Source organism: Suncus etruscus, chromosome 6, assembly GCF_024139225.1.
Source record: "Suncus etruscus isolate mSunEtr1 chromosome 6, mSunEtr1.pri.cur, whole genome shotgun sequence".
NCBI lineage: Eukaryota > Metazoa > Chordata > Mammalia > Eulipotyphla > Soricidae > Suncus > Suncus etruscus.
In genome coordinates, this window is record NC_064853.1 from 93,986,144 (window position 1) to 94,002,016 (window position 15,873).

At 44.8% G+C, this 15,873-nt stretch overlaps 1 protein-coding gene across 1 annotated transcript in view; it reads left to right on the forward strand.

Moving 5' to 3' along the window:
- The window catches only part of DVL3 (dishevelled segment polarity protein 3), a 324,867-nt gene that overhangs the window by 358 nt on the left and 308,636 nt on the right, over positions 1 to 15,873 (forward strand). The gene's annotated exons all lie outside the window — the stretch shown is intronic.

The window sequence follows — 15,873 nt, forward strand, 5'->3', positions numbered from 1 at the left end:
TGCCGGAACCACTTCCGGGGCGCAGAGAGGACCATAGAGCGCCGGCCGTATAGCCTAGAGCGCCGGCCGTAGCTTAGAGCGCCCCCGTATGGCGAAGGCCTATTGGCCGCCGCCGCCGCCGGAAGCCTCGGAACAGCTAAAGATCGGAATCTCGGAGAGCATCTGTTCTTCCCCCCCCACCCCCGCCCCCAATCCTCCACCTATCCTAAACGCTGAACCTGAACCTGCTAGAGGTCCTGGGGGTGTTGGGAAAGGGAACAAAACAAAATAAAACAACCAAAGCGAAAACGAGCGTGTATTGACTAATGCCTGGACCGAGTGATTGTGGTTAACCCTGCACAAACATACTTGACATAGATGTTAACACTGTTTTAGTGTGTGTGTGTGTGTGTGTGTGTGTGTGTGTGTGTGTGTGTGTGTGTGTGTGTGTGTGTGTGTGTGTGTGTGTGGTTATAGAGGAGAGAAAGAAGCAACATTGCAATGCAATGTTTCTTTAATTGTTGTCATTGATTGTTGTTCTTTAATTGTTGTCTTTTCTGCAGCTCACCATTTCAGGTTAGGACACACTTTAAAAGACATTTTTGGCGGGCCCGGAGAGATAGCACAGCGGCGTTTGCCTTGCAAGCAGCCGATCCAGGACCAAAGGTGGTTGGTTCGAATCCCGGTGTCCCATATGGTCCCCCGTGCCTGCCAGGAGCTATTTCTGAGCAGACAGCCAGGAGTAACCCCTGAGCACCGCTGGGTGTGGCCCAAAAACCAAAAAAAAAAAAAAAAAAAAAGACATTTTTGGGGATCTGAGCTATATCGCACATTGGGGAGGGCATTTGCCTTGCACGTGGCCGATCCGGGTTCCATCTCCTATTATACTTTATGGTTCCTCAAGCTAGCCAGGAATGATTTTCTGAACCCAGGTGCTAGGAGTAACCTCTGAGTGCCGTCTGTGTGGCCCCCAACAAAACAAACTAAAAATACACCTTTCCCCATCCTGCCCCCCCCCATGACCCCTTTCTTGTGATGTCCAGGAAGGCCCCACACATGCTGACTCACAACTGGGGCTCAGATCTGGTAGGACTAGGGGATCGAACTCTTGGCCTCATACCTGAGCCAAATTCTCAAGCCCTGAGAAAGACACCTTAGAAACAAAATCTGGGGCAGGAAACACAGCACAACAGAATGAAGCCATGCAGGAAGCCAATGTATGAACCCTTGTGCATAGTCTGTGGATTATTACCCAGAATGAACCCCCAAGAACTGCTGGGTGTAGCTTCAAAACAAAAAAAATTTCAAATAAGGGGAGGGCACAGAGCACAGCAAATAGGGCATTGCATTTGGCCAACCCTGTTCAGGCTCCTAAGCCCTATCAGTGATCCCTGAGTGCAGAAACAGAAGTAAGCCATGATGACCCAAAAACAGACCCAAAAATTTTTTTCAAATCTTTTTTTTAATCTTAAATAAAAAATAAGTTTCTAACTGAAATGCAAACTTGTTCACCATACAGTTGCCTTATTTTCTTCTAATCCATGGGCCCCTCCATACTCTACCTGCAATCATACTTAATAACTTTTTCTAAAGTCTTTCTCTTCTTTCTGGCTTCAACCTAGCTAACCAGTCTGGATCCTCACCTTCAAGAAAGAAAAAGTTTTTCTCCACCTTCTTAGTTTTCTTGGTTAGGTCAGAAAATTAAACCATCATATTAATGGAAGAAAAACATGTTTTGTTTTGTTTTTGGGTTTTTTTTTTTGGGGGGGGGGGTTTTGTGGGTCACACCCGGCAGTGCTCAGGGGTTATTCCTGGCTCCAGGCTCAGAAATTGCTCCTGGCAGGCACAGGGGACCACATGGGGCTCCGGGATTTGAACTGATGACCTCCTGCATGAAAGGCAAACACCTTACCTTCATGCTATCTCTCCAGCCCCTTTTTTTGTTTTTTTTTTTTGTTTTTTGTTTTTGGGTCACACCCAGCATTGCTCAGGGGTTACTCCTGGCTGTCTGCTCAGAAATAGCTCCTGGCAGCCCGGGGGACCATATGGGACACCGGGATTCGAACCAACCACCTTTGGTCCTGGATCGGCTGCTTGCAAGGCAAACGCCGCTGTGCTATCTCTCCGGGCCCGAGAAAAACATGTTTTTTTAACAAGTACATGGGAGTTTTCACAAGAGTACAAAGACAACAGTGATCAGAGCAGGAACTGTTTTGGCTTTGTTTGGGGATCACATCAGGCGATGCTCAAGGTTTATTCCTTGCTCTGCATTCAGAAAATACTCCTGGGGGGAGGGAGAGAGAGCACGGTGGTAGGATACTTGCACATGGCTGACTTGGGACAGATTGGTTCAATTCCCAGCATCCCATATGATAACCCCAGAACCTACCAGGAATTATTTGTGAGCACAAAGCTAGGAGTAACCCCCCCCCCCACTGAGCACCACCAGGTGTAGCACCCACAAAAAATAAAATATTCCTGGCATTGCTCAGGAGACCCTATGAGATGCCGGAAATCAAACCCAGTTTAGTTACATGCAAAGCAAAAGCTCTACCCACTGTACTATCAGCCTCTCATGCTTAGCACTTTATCACTTTACAATTTAAGAACATGTCAGCACATACCTTTTCCTGCCCCTATACTCTTTCCCACCAGAGGCAGCTATCTAATCCCACTGCAGAATGCAGGCAGGCACAACTCTGGCAGAGTGATGACTGTGCAGGAGCTGTCATACTTCATCCAGGAGTGCTCTCTTCCAAATAGAGACCTCAGTTGGTCAAATGTCTCTGCCTCCGCCTCTTCTATTCTGCCACCTTTCAAAAGTAATAAAAGGAAGAACGTGTGTGTGAGAATTTAGTCAACTCAGAGTTGTATGGGAAGGAGTCAGGACCTCAGGTTGTTGTAAGGAAGGTCATTGGCTACTCAAAGAACTGGAGGTGTGTTTGGCACCATCTCCTGCTTCTGCTAGCAATGGTACAGATGCCACAGGTTCATGTCCTCTTGGGAACATTTTTCCTGTTCCTACCTGCATCTTCTTCATGGAAAATAATCTAGCAGGGAGACATACCCTATAGTACTTATTGTCTGTTACTGGCATGATGCTGGGGCGGGGGAGGTCCTTGCCTTACAGTGCTCAAAGGACCATAGAGTGCGAAGGGTCAGACAAGCATCCAGAGCAGTCCACTGAGCCATGTCCCCAAATCCACACTGTGGACTCCAACTCTGAAGTGGCTCTGCAGAATTTTTAGAGCAGAGACCTCTTTAACCAACAAACAGGAGGAGTTGTTTTTTGTCCACAAAAATATTGCCTGGCAATATAGGTTGATAAGTGTTAGGATTTTATGAAATGAATGTGGTGCTAATTGGGCACAAGGCATAATAAATGCATATGGGTCCAAAATGATAATACTGTGAGTAAGATGCTTGCCTTGTAAGCAGCTGACCTTAGTTCCAACCCTGGCACCCCATGGTCATCCAAGCTGCCAGGAGTGACCCCTGAGCATAGAGCTAGGAGTAAGCCCTGAAGTTTCTTAAAAGTTTCCCAGACCTTGAAGGTATAATAAGCATCAAACCTGTAGCAGCTTCAAAGTTTATTTATCTCGTTCCCCTTCCTTCTCAGATACCGCTCGCCCTCAAATTCCCAGGCCAAAGCCTCCTTGTTATGAAGGCCATTCTGTTTTTCAGCCCAAACAGTATCATACCAGATAAGGAGGGGGAGGGGGATTAGGTCTTAAATGAGACGTGTGACACCTGTGTAAGGGATGGATGCAGGAAATAAAAATGAAAATTGAACCAATTATGTATACTGTGGAAAAACTGTTTCAACCAATGAAATACTTAGCCTTCTGAAGCCTATTAACTCTATATAACCTGCCTGTTAGTTTCATACAGGGCCTTTGTCTTATGATAGAGTGCCCCAGCTAGCTGGAATAAACTCCCTTTTTCATTTTACATTATCAGAGGTGGTCTTTGATTCTCAGATTATCTGCTCGGATCCTAATACACGTATTTATCATTGATCAAGAATGTAAAAAAAAAAAAAAAGAATGTCACAAAACGGGCTGGAGAGATAGCACAGTAGTAGAGCACTTGCCTTGCATGTAGCCAAACCAGTATGAACAGTGGTTTGAATCCTGGCACCCCGTATGGTCCCCCAAGCCAGCCAGGAGCAATTTCTGAGCAGAGCCTCTGGGTGTGACCCAAAAAGAAACAAAAAAAAAACATCTCCTTGACATAGCAGATTATATTAGATGTGAGATGTCTAGCATGGAGGTTAAGGCGTTTGCCTTGCATACAAAAGGATGATGGTTCCAATCCCGGCATCTCATATGGTTCCCTGTGCCTGCCAGGAGCAATTTCTGAGCGTAGAGCCAGAAGTAACCCCTGAGTGCAGCTAGGTGTGACCCCAAAAAATGTGAGATGTCTCCAACTTTCTCTCCTCTCTCTCCTCTCTCTCCTTTCTCCTCTCTCTCTCTTTCTCTCTCTCTCTCTCTCTCTCTCTCTCTCTCTCTCTCTCTCTCTCTCAGCTTTGAAGAAATCTTTTTTCTCTTGAACATGTATTCCGCTCTTTCCCCTCACACATTTCTAAGTAAATTCATTTTAACAAAACAAATTTTCTGGAGAGGCCAGAGCGATAGTACAGAGGGCAAGGTGTTTGCTTTGCATGCAGCTAACCCTAGTTCAATACCCGCTATCCCATATGGTCCCTGAGCACCACCAGAAGTAACCCCTGAGCATTGCTAGTGCAGCTCCAAAACAAAAGCAAAAAGGTGGAGCACAGCAGGTAGGGCATTTGCCTGGTATGAGGCTGATTTGAATTTGATCCTCCGCGTACCATTTGGTCCCCCTAATCCTGAGCACAGAACTAGGAGTAGCCTCTGAGCATCACTGGGTGTGGCCCACAGACAAATAAACAAATAAACCAAAACAACTAGTTTGCTGGGGCTGGAACCTATTATAGCATAATGGGTACTATAATACAATGGGTACCCTTGCTTTGTACATGACCAACTCAGATTTGATCCCAACATCCTGTGTGGTCTCCTGAGTCCACCAGTAGAAATTTCTGAGTATAGAGACAGGAGAAACCTGAGCACCACTGATGTGGCCCCCAAACCAAAATTAACAAAACTGGGCCAGAGCGATAGCACAATAGGTAGAGTGCTTACTTTGGCTGACCAGGACGTACCCAGGTACAATCCCTGACATCCCATATGGTCCCCTAAGCTTGCCAGGTATAATTTCTGAGCGCAGAACCAGGAGTAACCCCTGAGCAGGAGTCACCCGAGTGCCGCTGAGTGTGGTCCAAACCCTCCCCGACAAAACAACAAAACTATTTTGCTTTGCACATACATAAATTGCATGTTTTGTTTTTCCTTATTCCAGAAGGAACAGTGTGTTCTTTCAGTATGTGCAGCAATATAAACTGAGACCAAATCTCTGAGGGTAGGTCAGTCTCAGAAAACTTTGTGGTTCAGTTTGTCATTCAATAATTTTCTTTAATAAAACTGAGTTTCTTTTCTTTTTTTTTTTTAACTTTGACCAGTTTTCAACTTCTTCAATGTTCTTTGTATACATAGCTAGTTCATGCCAAGTTTCTGATTTGTATTTATCCACCCATAGCTCATCTAGACTATAAATCTATTCTGAGAAAGATAATTTTCCTCCTTTTCAAGCAGAAAATTTGCCACTTCTGGGCCCGGAGAGATAGCACAGCGGTGTTTGCCTTGCAAGCAGCCGATCCAGGACCAAAGGTGGTTGGTTCGAATCCCGGTGTCCCATATGGTCCCCTGTTCCTGCCAGGAGCTATTTCTAAGCAGACAGCCAGGAGAAACCCCTGAGCACCGCCGGGTGTGGCCCAAAAACCAAAAAAAAAAAAAAAAATTGCCACTTCTTTTTCTTTTCTTTTCTTTTTCTTTTTCTTTTTTTTTTTTTTTTTTTGGCCACACCTGGCAGCAGTCAGGAGTTACTACTCCTGGTTCTGCACTCAGGAATCAATCTTGGCAGACTCGGGGGACCATAGGGGATACTGCGGTGGATCAAACCCGACTCGGCCGTGTGCAAAGCAAATGCCCTACCCACTTTGCTATAGCTCTGGCCCCAATGTGTCATTTCTGAATGTGTAAAAACATTTTTTTCCTTCTGCAACTTGAGTCATTCACACCAACTGATGTAGCATGATTGTAGAGATGCCTGCATTCACTGAAAAATCATCAGACAATGGATCTATCTACTCTGTTAGCTTGTGGAAGACAGCTTTGATCTAAGATATGTTTCTAACACCTTAAACTTTCACAGTTCTCAGCCATAGTACACAGTCTGCATCACATTAAAGTATAATTCTCTTTTCAGGGGCTGCATTATTACTTGGGGAGAGTAGTAAAGTTGCTCAAGTTCTTCTTCAGATGGAAGAGCAGAACTCACTATGCCCTGTCCTGGCTCAATGTTGAACCTCTCAGAGATCCCTCTTTTTTTAACTTTGAATTCACTCACAGTGGTAATCATTGTGGTGGACACAGTCAACTTGAGACATAGTTTATAATTATTTGGGGACACATCCTACTGTGCTACTTCCAACTCTGTGCATAAGGATCATGCCTGGCTAAGCTCAGGGGACCATATGTGGTACTAGGGATCTAACTAGAATAGACCACATGTAAGGCAAGTATCCCACCACCTATATCATGGGATGGATTTTAGAAACTATCTCTGATCTCACAGGCACCCTGCTCTATAGGCATAAAAAGAGCAGGCTGTTTAGGGGCCAGCGGTTTAACTCAAGTAGTAGAATGTTAGGTTACACCTTATTATACCTAAAACAAAGATCATCCTGGTTTCTTTGTATGTTTGTTTACAACTTGAATTTACCCCCAAATAGAGATTGTCTTACTTGTAAACCTGGGTGAGTTTACTGCCTCACCCAGTGGTGGTCCCTGTACTCAATAAAAACAGTAGTCTGGGCCCGGAGAGATAGCACAGCGGCATTTGCCTTGCAAGCAGCCGATCCAGGACCAAAGGTGATTGGTTCGAATCCCGGTGTCCCATATGGTCCCCCGTGCCTGCCAGGAGCTATTTCTGAGCAGACAGCCAGGAGTAACCCCTGAGCACCACCGGGTGTGACCCAAAAACAAAAACAAACAAACAAAAAAAACCAGTAGTCTGGCAGGCAGGAGGAGCTCTATACTAGGTAGAAGACTGCCAGACTACACGTGTTTTACCCTCAGCCTGCTCTGGATAGTTTCTTGTTCGACCCTGATTCAGACTCATTCACCTGGGACTGAAGATACAGTGCATGGGTGATTTTACAGTGGAACACATGCCTATCAGATGCAAGGCTGTACAGTTTTTTTAGGGGGTGGGCCACATCCTGATGTGCTATGGGCTTACTACTGGCTCTGCACTCAGGAATCTTTCCTGGTGGTGCTTTAGGATCTACATGGGATGCTGGAGATCGAACCAGGTTGGCCACACAGGTTTGGCCAGGCTAACACCCAAACATTCTCCAGCCCATCAGGGCCTAGTTTTGATCTCAAGCAGTGAATAATCCACCAGTTATAGTCCTGATGGCTCCTAAGAATCACTGGGTGTGACCCTCAAATTGAAAAATGGACAGTTACAAGCAATGACAAGCAAGAAGTTCTGTGATTACAACATATGTAGAAGGTGCTATGGGAGCTTAGGGATAGGGAGAAAGAATACAGTTGAGATCTGAGGGGGAGGCAGGAAAGACATTTTCAGAAAACATGTGGTACACCAAGAGAAGGGCTGGAATATTCTCAGTGGGCACTTGTGGTATCTTGTTTGTTTTTTTGGAAAGTGAAAGTCTGGGATTTGTTTTTATCTACTTTGCAAGTTAATAACTTGTAATGGCTTGTGGGAAACAGGAAACTGCCAGCTAGAATCTGAGACAAAATCTTTTTTTTTTTTTTTTTTTTTTGGTTTTTCGGGTCACACTCATTTGATGCTCAGGGGTTACTCCTGGCTAAGCACTCAGAAATTGGCCCTGGCTTGGGGGGACCATATGAGACGCCGGTGGACCGAACCGAAGTTCTTTTTTGGCTAGCGCTTGCAAGGCAGACACCTTACCTCTAGCGCCACCTCGCTGGGACCGGAGACAAAATCTTTTAATGCTTCCACTAGTAGCAGGATAACCATCCCTGAGAATCTGAGTGACAATGCCAGATGCATGTTGATTATGCAGTGAGTTTGCCTGGCAACTGGCTAACACTGAGCTTGGGAGTTCCTACCATTTCTTTTTTTTTTTTTTTTTTTTTTTTTGGTTTTTGGGCCACACCCAGCGATGCTCAGGGGTTACTCCTGGCTTCTGCTCAGAAATAGCTCCTGGCAGGCACGGGGGACCATATGGGACACCGGGATTCGAACCAACCACCTTTGGTCCTAGATCGGCTGCTTGCAAGGCAAACGCCGCTGTGCTATCTCTCCGGGCCCGAGTTTCTACCATTTCAATGGAAATGGTGAGCAAGCCAGCAACCTTGAAAGATCCAGCCCTCTTCCTTCAGATCAAATGGAGGCAGTTTTGCTGGTAGCTTTGCATTTTATTTTACTTGGCTGCCCAAAGAAATCCCCTAGACCTGCAGCTTAAACAAATAAGATGAAGGCCCAAATATGGGTAAGTCCTGCTAAAGGATCTTTTCTTGCTGCCACAGGCAGAGAAAGAAGTCACACTCTCTGGACATCTCTTCGTGGGGAAGAATTGGTGCCATGGGTTGAACCTGGACTGCCTGCTTGCAAAGCTGACATAGTAGCCCCTCCATTTTGAGGTTGGAGTTGAATGTGGAGAAAATTGAGCCATCCTGGTTGAGGATAGAACAAGAATCAGAGTTGGGGCAATAGTACAACCGGTACGACACTTGCCATACACATGGCCAACCCAGGTTCAGTCCTTAGCACCACATTTGGTTCCCCAAGTACCGCCAGGAATGTGCCCTGAATGTAGATGTAGGAGTAAGCCCTAAGTCTCAGCGGCGCAATTGAAAACCAAAATAAAAAATAAACAACAGTCATTATCACAAGGCAAGCACCTTACCCATAGTAATATCTATCTGGCCCAAACACTCAACATATAATTCAAGTCCAGTCAAAAATAGATGGGAAAGAGTTCTTGTAGCAAGATTACATAGATTCCCCCAAAATATGTCTTTATTTACTATATGATCTCAGATTTCCAAGGAACAGACATCTATTTTCCTTTGATTCATTAAAATGCTGATGCAGGGACCAGAGAAAACGTGTATTGAGTAAGGTGTTTGCCTTGCAAGCGGCCAGAAGTCCAATGTGGTTCCCTGAGCCTCACCAAGAGTGATTTCTGAATACAGGGCTAGAGTAACCTCTGAGCATTGTCAGATGTGATCCAAAACCAATTTTTTTTTTTTTTTGGTTTTTGGGTCACACCTGGCGGCGCTCAGGGGTTATTCCTGGCTGTCTGCTCAGAAATAGCTCCTGGCAGGCACAGGGGACCATATGGGACACCGGGATTCGAACCAACCACCTTTGGTCCTGGATCGGCTGCTTGCAAGGCAAATGCCGCTGTGCTATCTCTCCGGGCCCCCAAAACCAATTTTGTAAATAGAAAATAATTTTTGATGCAGTGGCCAAAGATTAGACCTTTCCTTCTCTTAATATTCTTATCCTTATATATATGTACATACGTACACACATATATGTATATATACATGTATATACAAAGAGAGAGAGGGTGTGCTGGGATCAAACCCAGTCTCTCAATACTTATAGAGTAAGTGCTCTACCACTGAGTTATATATCGGCCCCTCTCTCATTACGAATTTTTGGGATTCTTTTTCACTTTTCCTTTTATGTGATGATGTTTAGGGCTCACAGACTCAGCTGTGATATTTGCATACTTAGATGCTATGCCATGAGCATCCACACTTGTGGTTCCAGGAATTGCAAAAAGCAGGGCCAAAAATAAAAATGAGTTCAAACTCGTGGCTTATGCTGCCAATATGTGCGTGTGTGTGTGTGTGTGTGTGTGTGTGTGTGTGTGTGTGTGTGTGTGTGTGTGTGATATCCCTAGACCCTTGTACACCTCTCTATTCTTCCCTATTTTGGATGACAATTGTTTAGAGACACAATGTTTAAATAATCTGAGATTCAGGCTGGAGAGAGCACAGTGGGGAGGGCATTTCCCTTGCCTGCAGCCAATTTAGGTTCAATCCCCGGGACTTCATATGATCCTCTCGTCTAGACTGGAGTGATCCCTTAGTCCAGAGCCAGTAGTAAGCCTTGAGCACCACTGGATGTGTGTCCCCATCCCCACCAAAGGAAATAAACGAACAAAAAACATTTTGAGATTTTTGTCGGGTATTAAAGGGAGAACTCAAAAGTGAGATGGCAGTACAGGCTGGGGTTTTACCAGTTCAGATATGCAGGGACATAAACTGGCCAGAAAGGGGCAAGATAAGGCAAAAAAAGAAGTCTAGTTGCTAGCAACAATAGTATTTGCAGTACTGTTAGATTTAGCGATGCTAAAATATCTTCCCCTTAGAACCTACAGAGCTGCCTCCCTAAGAGGTTAGACTTTCCAAAAAAAATTGGTGACCAAATTCAATGCCAAACATTAACTAACCCTGCAAACATTCTTTAAAAAAATCATTCTAAAACCTAACTGTCTGGGACCAGAGAAATAGCATAGAGGTAGGGCATTTGCCTAGCATGCAGAAGGATGGTGTTTCGAATCCCGACATCCCATATGGTCCCCCAGCCTGCAGGAGCGATTTCTGAGCATAGAGCCCAGAGTAACCCCGGGTTACTGCCGGGTGTGACCCAAAAACCAAAAACAAACAACTCTAACTGTTCAATCTAAAAAATGGAGCTGCTCAATATGCTGAATGCATGCTTTGCATGCAGGTGGGCTGAGTTTGCTCCCTGAGCTTCATTGCTTCATTACCCCCCGCCTTCAGCACTGCTAGGAGTGACTGCCAATTAAAGAACAGAGGTAGCCTTTGAGCACAGGTGGGTGTGATCCAAAAATCAAAAATAAAATTCAAACAATGATAATAAACTGAGCTGTTGAAATGAAAGCTAAGCTTGATAGAATCCTTATAAAATCTGGAGTCAGGGGCCAGAGCAATAGCACAGCGGAAGGACATTTGCCTTGCATGCTGCTGACCCGAGACAGACCAGGGTATGATCCTTAACACCCCATATAATCCCCTGAGCCTGCCAGGAGCAATTTATGAGCACAGAGCCAGGAATAGCCCCTGAGCACCTCTAGTAGTGCCTTTTTTTCAGGTTAATATACTTCTGTGTAACAATGATTTAAGTTATGAAGCAGGTCAGGATGGGGGCAGGTACCCCACTGCTTTGAGGACATTTTTTTTTGTGGTTTTTGGGTCACACTCGGCAGTGCTCAGGGGTTATTCCTGGCTCCAGGCTCAGAAATTGCTCCTGGCAGGCACGGGGGACCATATGGGACGCCGGGATTCAAACCGATGACCTCCTGCATGAAAGGCAAACGCCCTACCTCCATGCTATCTCTCCGGCCCCTTTGAGGACATTTTGTAATCTCTGCTGCCCCCACTGAAATCTACATCGGGGTTTGGTTGGCAGTGTTTTGCATAATTTTATCTTTGATATGGCATATATATTTTGAGGAACAAGCAAGGATCTAAAATGTTTTTTTAGTTTTTTTTCAGATACAAATAATAGGAATGTTTTCCTCCAAAAAGATTTTGATTCTCTACTAGAAATCTCCATCTACCAATGATTTAAAGAATAAATTACCTGTTAAACACCTAAAGTAACTAATCTAAAGTCTTTCCAAAGTTGCTTTTATTTCACTGTGCTTTTAGGTGAATATATGATGAGAAATTCCACATTAATGATTGTGGATTTTATCACAAAAATAAAATGAAGGACCTCAACTTGCATCAGCAATGTATCAACTAGTTTGAATGTATTTCTATTCTGTTGATTGTCTTTAGATGATGTCAAAAGTAAGAAATATAGTATCTTTTTTTTTTTTTTTTTTTTTTTTTTTTTTTTTTTTTTTGTGGTTTTTGGGTCACACCCGGCAGTGCTCAGGGGTTACTCCTGGCTCCATGCTCAGAAATTGCTCCTGGCAGGCACAGGGGACCATATGGGATGCTGGGATTCGAACCGATGACCTCTTGCATGAAAGGCAAACGCTTTACCTCCATGCTATCTCTCCAGCCCCAGAAATATAGTATCTTGAAGGTTACATGTACAAGAACTTCTATATACATATATGCTTTTTGAAATTTATTTTATGAAAATGCATCATATAGTTGATTATAATACATTTATTTTCAGATAAGTGAAAGCAAAGTGACTAAAAACATAGGAACAATTAGGAATAAAAAGGAAGATAGTTTAAAAAGAGAAAAATGTAAAATAACAAACATTTGTCAAAATTATTGTATTTATGTATTATGTATTTATGAAGTCACTAAGTCAATAATATAATGGCAGTAAGATCTTGTTAGCTGTCCATTCTGTTAAGATGGTGCATTACTATAGGAATGACAGCATCAAACAAATGAAATTTTCCAGAGATTCAAAGCACTAACTGATACTATAACTTTAAGGGGTATGTACTCAGCTGTTACAGGCCTTCTAAGGAAGATAGGGAAGTCTGAGGGGAGCTTTCTGAGCAGCTTTCTACTTTGTGGCTGTTCTTTCACGACTCAGCTGACATCTCATTTGAGAAAAAAGTTGGTCTCTGGAGAGGGCTTGGTGCAAACATCTATATATGCTTTTGATGTATTTCCCTGAAGATGATCACAGTGTGCTTGAAAGTGAAGTATCTGTATTCAGTTGAAACTTTTGGAAATAAGCATTCTGTTGTTTTTGTATTTTGTATTTTTGGGTCACACCCGGTAGCACTCAGCGGTTACACCTGTTTCTGCTCTCAGAAATCGTTCCTGGCAAGCTCCGGGGAAGGGGGGATCATATGGGATACTGGAAATCGAACCTAGGTTAACCTCTGGCAAGGCAAACTCCCTACTGCTGTGTTATGGCTCCAGCCCCAGAAATAAGCATTCTTTTTTTTTTTTTTTTTTTTTTTTGGTTTTTGGGCCACACCCAGCGGGCGGTGCTCAGGGGTTACTCCTGGCTGTCTGCTCAGAAATAGATCCTGGCAAGCACGGGGGACCATATAGGACACCGGGATTCGAACCAACCACCTTTGGTCCTGGATCGGCTGCTTGCAAGGCAAACGCCGCTGTGCTATCTCTCCGGGCCCAGAAATAAGCATTCTTTTTTTTTTTTTTTTTTTTGGTTTTTGGGTCTCACCCGGCAGTGCTCAGGAGTTACTCCTGGCTCCATGCTCAGAAGTCGCTCCTGGCGAGCACGGGGGACCATATGGGACGCCGGGATTCGAACCAATGACCTTTTGCATGAGAGGCAAACGCCTTACCTCCATGCTATCTCTCCGGCCCCAGAAATAAGCATTCTAATAAGAATTGTTTCACAGTAAAAAAAAAAAAAAAAGAATTGTTTCACAGGGCCAGTGAGATAGCCCAGTGGGTAGACGTTTACTTGCATGTGGCAGACCCGGGGCTCAATCCCAGCATCCATCCTACATGGTTCTGTGAGCCTGCCAGGAGTAATTTCTGAGAGCAGAGCCAGGAGTAACTCCTGAGAGCTGCTGGGTCTGCCCCCATCGAAAAGAATGGTTTCACCAACATGTATAAAGAAGTTTTAAAATTGGAGCAAATATCTGTATCTACTAGAAGAAACTTATTTCGTTTTGCCAATGAAAACAACTGCTATGTCACATTTATTTTAATTCTCTTATCAAACAAGCATTATGGGATCCATCTCTCTTAGAAACTTCTAGATATATCAATTTCTTTTTTTTTTTCCCTTAGTTTTGGGCCACATCCGGCTCTGTCCTCTATTTCCTAATTTCATGAAAGCTGTTTAACTGCAACTGGGGACACAGTTCAAGGGTCAGGATGCCTCAGGGGCCTGGAGGCAGGAGGAAACAAACTGCTCAATGCTGAGCTAGGACTCTGGACACCTTCAGCAGGTTCTGGCTTCCAGCCGCGATGTGACACCATGCCGGTGCAAGTGACCAGTACTCACGTGACCGCGCCCAGCCAGGTGCAAGTGACCAGTACTCACGTGACCGCGCCCAGCCAGACCTTCGTTAGGGCTTCACATCTACCCGAACGTGCTACTACTCGAGGTGCTGCTGTGGGATCCAAGTGCTCGGGAAGCAAGGTGAGGCCTTGGGCAGTGCCTCCTCCCAGGGCTGCCTCAACCTCACAGCGTGGGCACTAGAGGAAGGAACTTCAGAAGCCCTGACCTGGCTTTATGGGGGAGTCGTGGAGCTCCTCCGAGGCCTCACAGATATGTCCAGAGCCACAACCGACAGCAACTGCCCTCCTCGAACATGCCGGCCGGCTGCAGGCCCTACTGGAGTCCTGCTGTTTCTTGCTGCAACTTTCCACACTTCAGCACAGATGGAAGCTAGCCATTGTGAAGAGGAGTTCTGGGAGATGCTAGCTCAAGAACTCCAAGGGGTGAAGTTGAAGCTCCCAGTAAGACCCTTCCAGGCGTCAGCTGTCACTCATCCCCTGTAGCTCTGTTTTACCACTTGGTTCTTTGGTAGCATTTCTCAAAGCTGCCTGTCTATACAGCTACCTCAATAAAACATGCCAATAATAAAAAGGACACCAGTATTTCCCAATAGAAATGTTCCCTGGGTCCTAGGCATTGCTCTGAAGTTGAAAAGTTCTACTTTCCCACTATGGGTTCAGACAGTAACTTGCTTTTTTTTCTTGGTGTTTGGTCTTCACCCGGCTATGTTCAGGGCTTAGTCCTGATTCTGCATTGAGAGCTCACTCTGGGGACCATATGGGGTGCCATGAACTGAACTCTGGCCCTACCTGATGTCCTATCACTCTGGTCCTTACTGAACCCTTTCTGCACTTTCTAAATTCTCTGTCAAAATAAGGGTTGTAGGGGCCACCGAGAACACAGCAATAGAGCATTTGCCTTGCAAGAGACGGATTCAGGTTTGATCCCCTGTACCACATATAATCCCCAAGCCAACAGAAGTGTTTCCTGAATGCAGAGCAGGGAAATAATCCCTGAACACTGCTGGGTGTGGCCCCAAAACTAAAATAATTATAATAATAATGATAAGAGTTGTAATACCTACCCTATATATTTTGATTTTATTGGATTTGGGTTATAAGGTATCTATTAGGATGAACTTTTTCCTTCACGGTTTTCCACATGATTCAGTGCAACGATTCCTCCTTGACACTCTGCAGGCTCTTCCTGTCTGTGGGTAACACCAAAGGTCTGTTCTGTGGGCTGCAGTGGCACTCTTTACCTGATGCAATTTTACTTCAGACCATAAACTATGAGTGATGAGAAAGGGCTAGTTGCAAGTTCTGTTCAGACAAAGTTTGAAGCCAGAATTTTCCTGTACTACAGTTACGGGCAGTTTCTTCCTGGAGGCAATTGTTTAGGATTTTCATGGGAGCATTTGGCCTGATTGTTCAGTGTTTGCTTCTAAAGGTAAAGTGCTTTGGCTTTCTTTTTTCTGGAACTATGGTAAGAGTAATAGGTGATCTAATTTTTCAGAGCTGTCTGGTCTTTAGAAGCCCCCTCTCTTCACCAACATGGCCAAGAGTGCTGAGGTCAAGACACAGATAGAAAGCATGAGGCTTGATTGCCAACAGGAGGTGGAGATGCTGCAGTGCAGGCAGGAAGTGGAGCAGTTGACACATCCCAGTGAGCTGGACTAATTTCTGGCCCAGCTACAGAAGAATGTCATCCAGGTAAGGCATTTGCTTTGCAAGCGGCTGGCCCAGGTTCTATCCCAGCATCCCCTATGGTCCATCTAGCTTGCCAGGAGCAAAGAGCTAGGAGTAAACC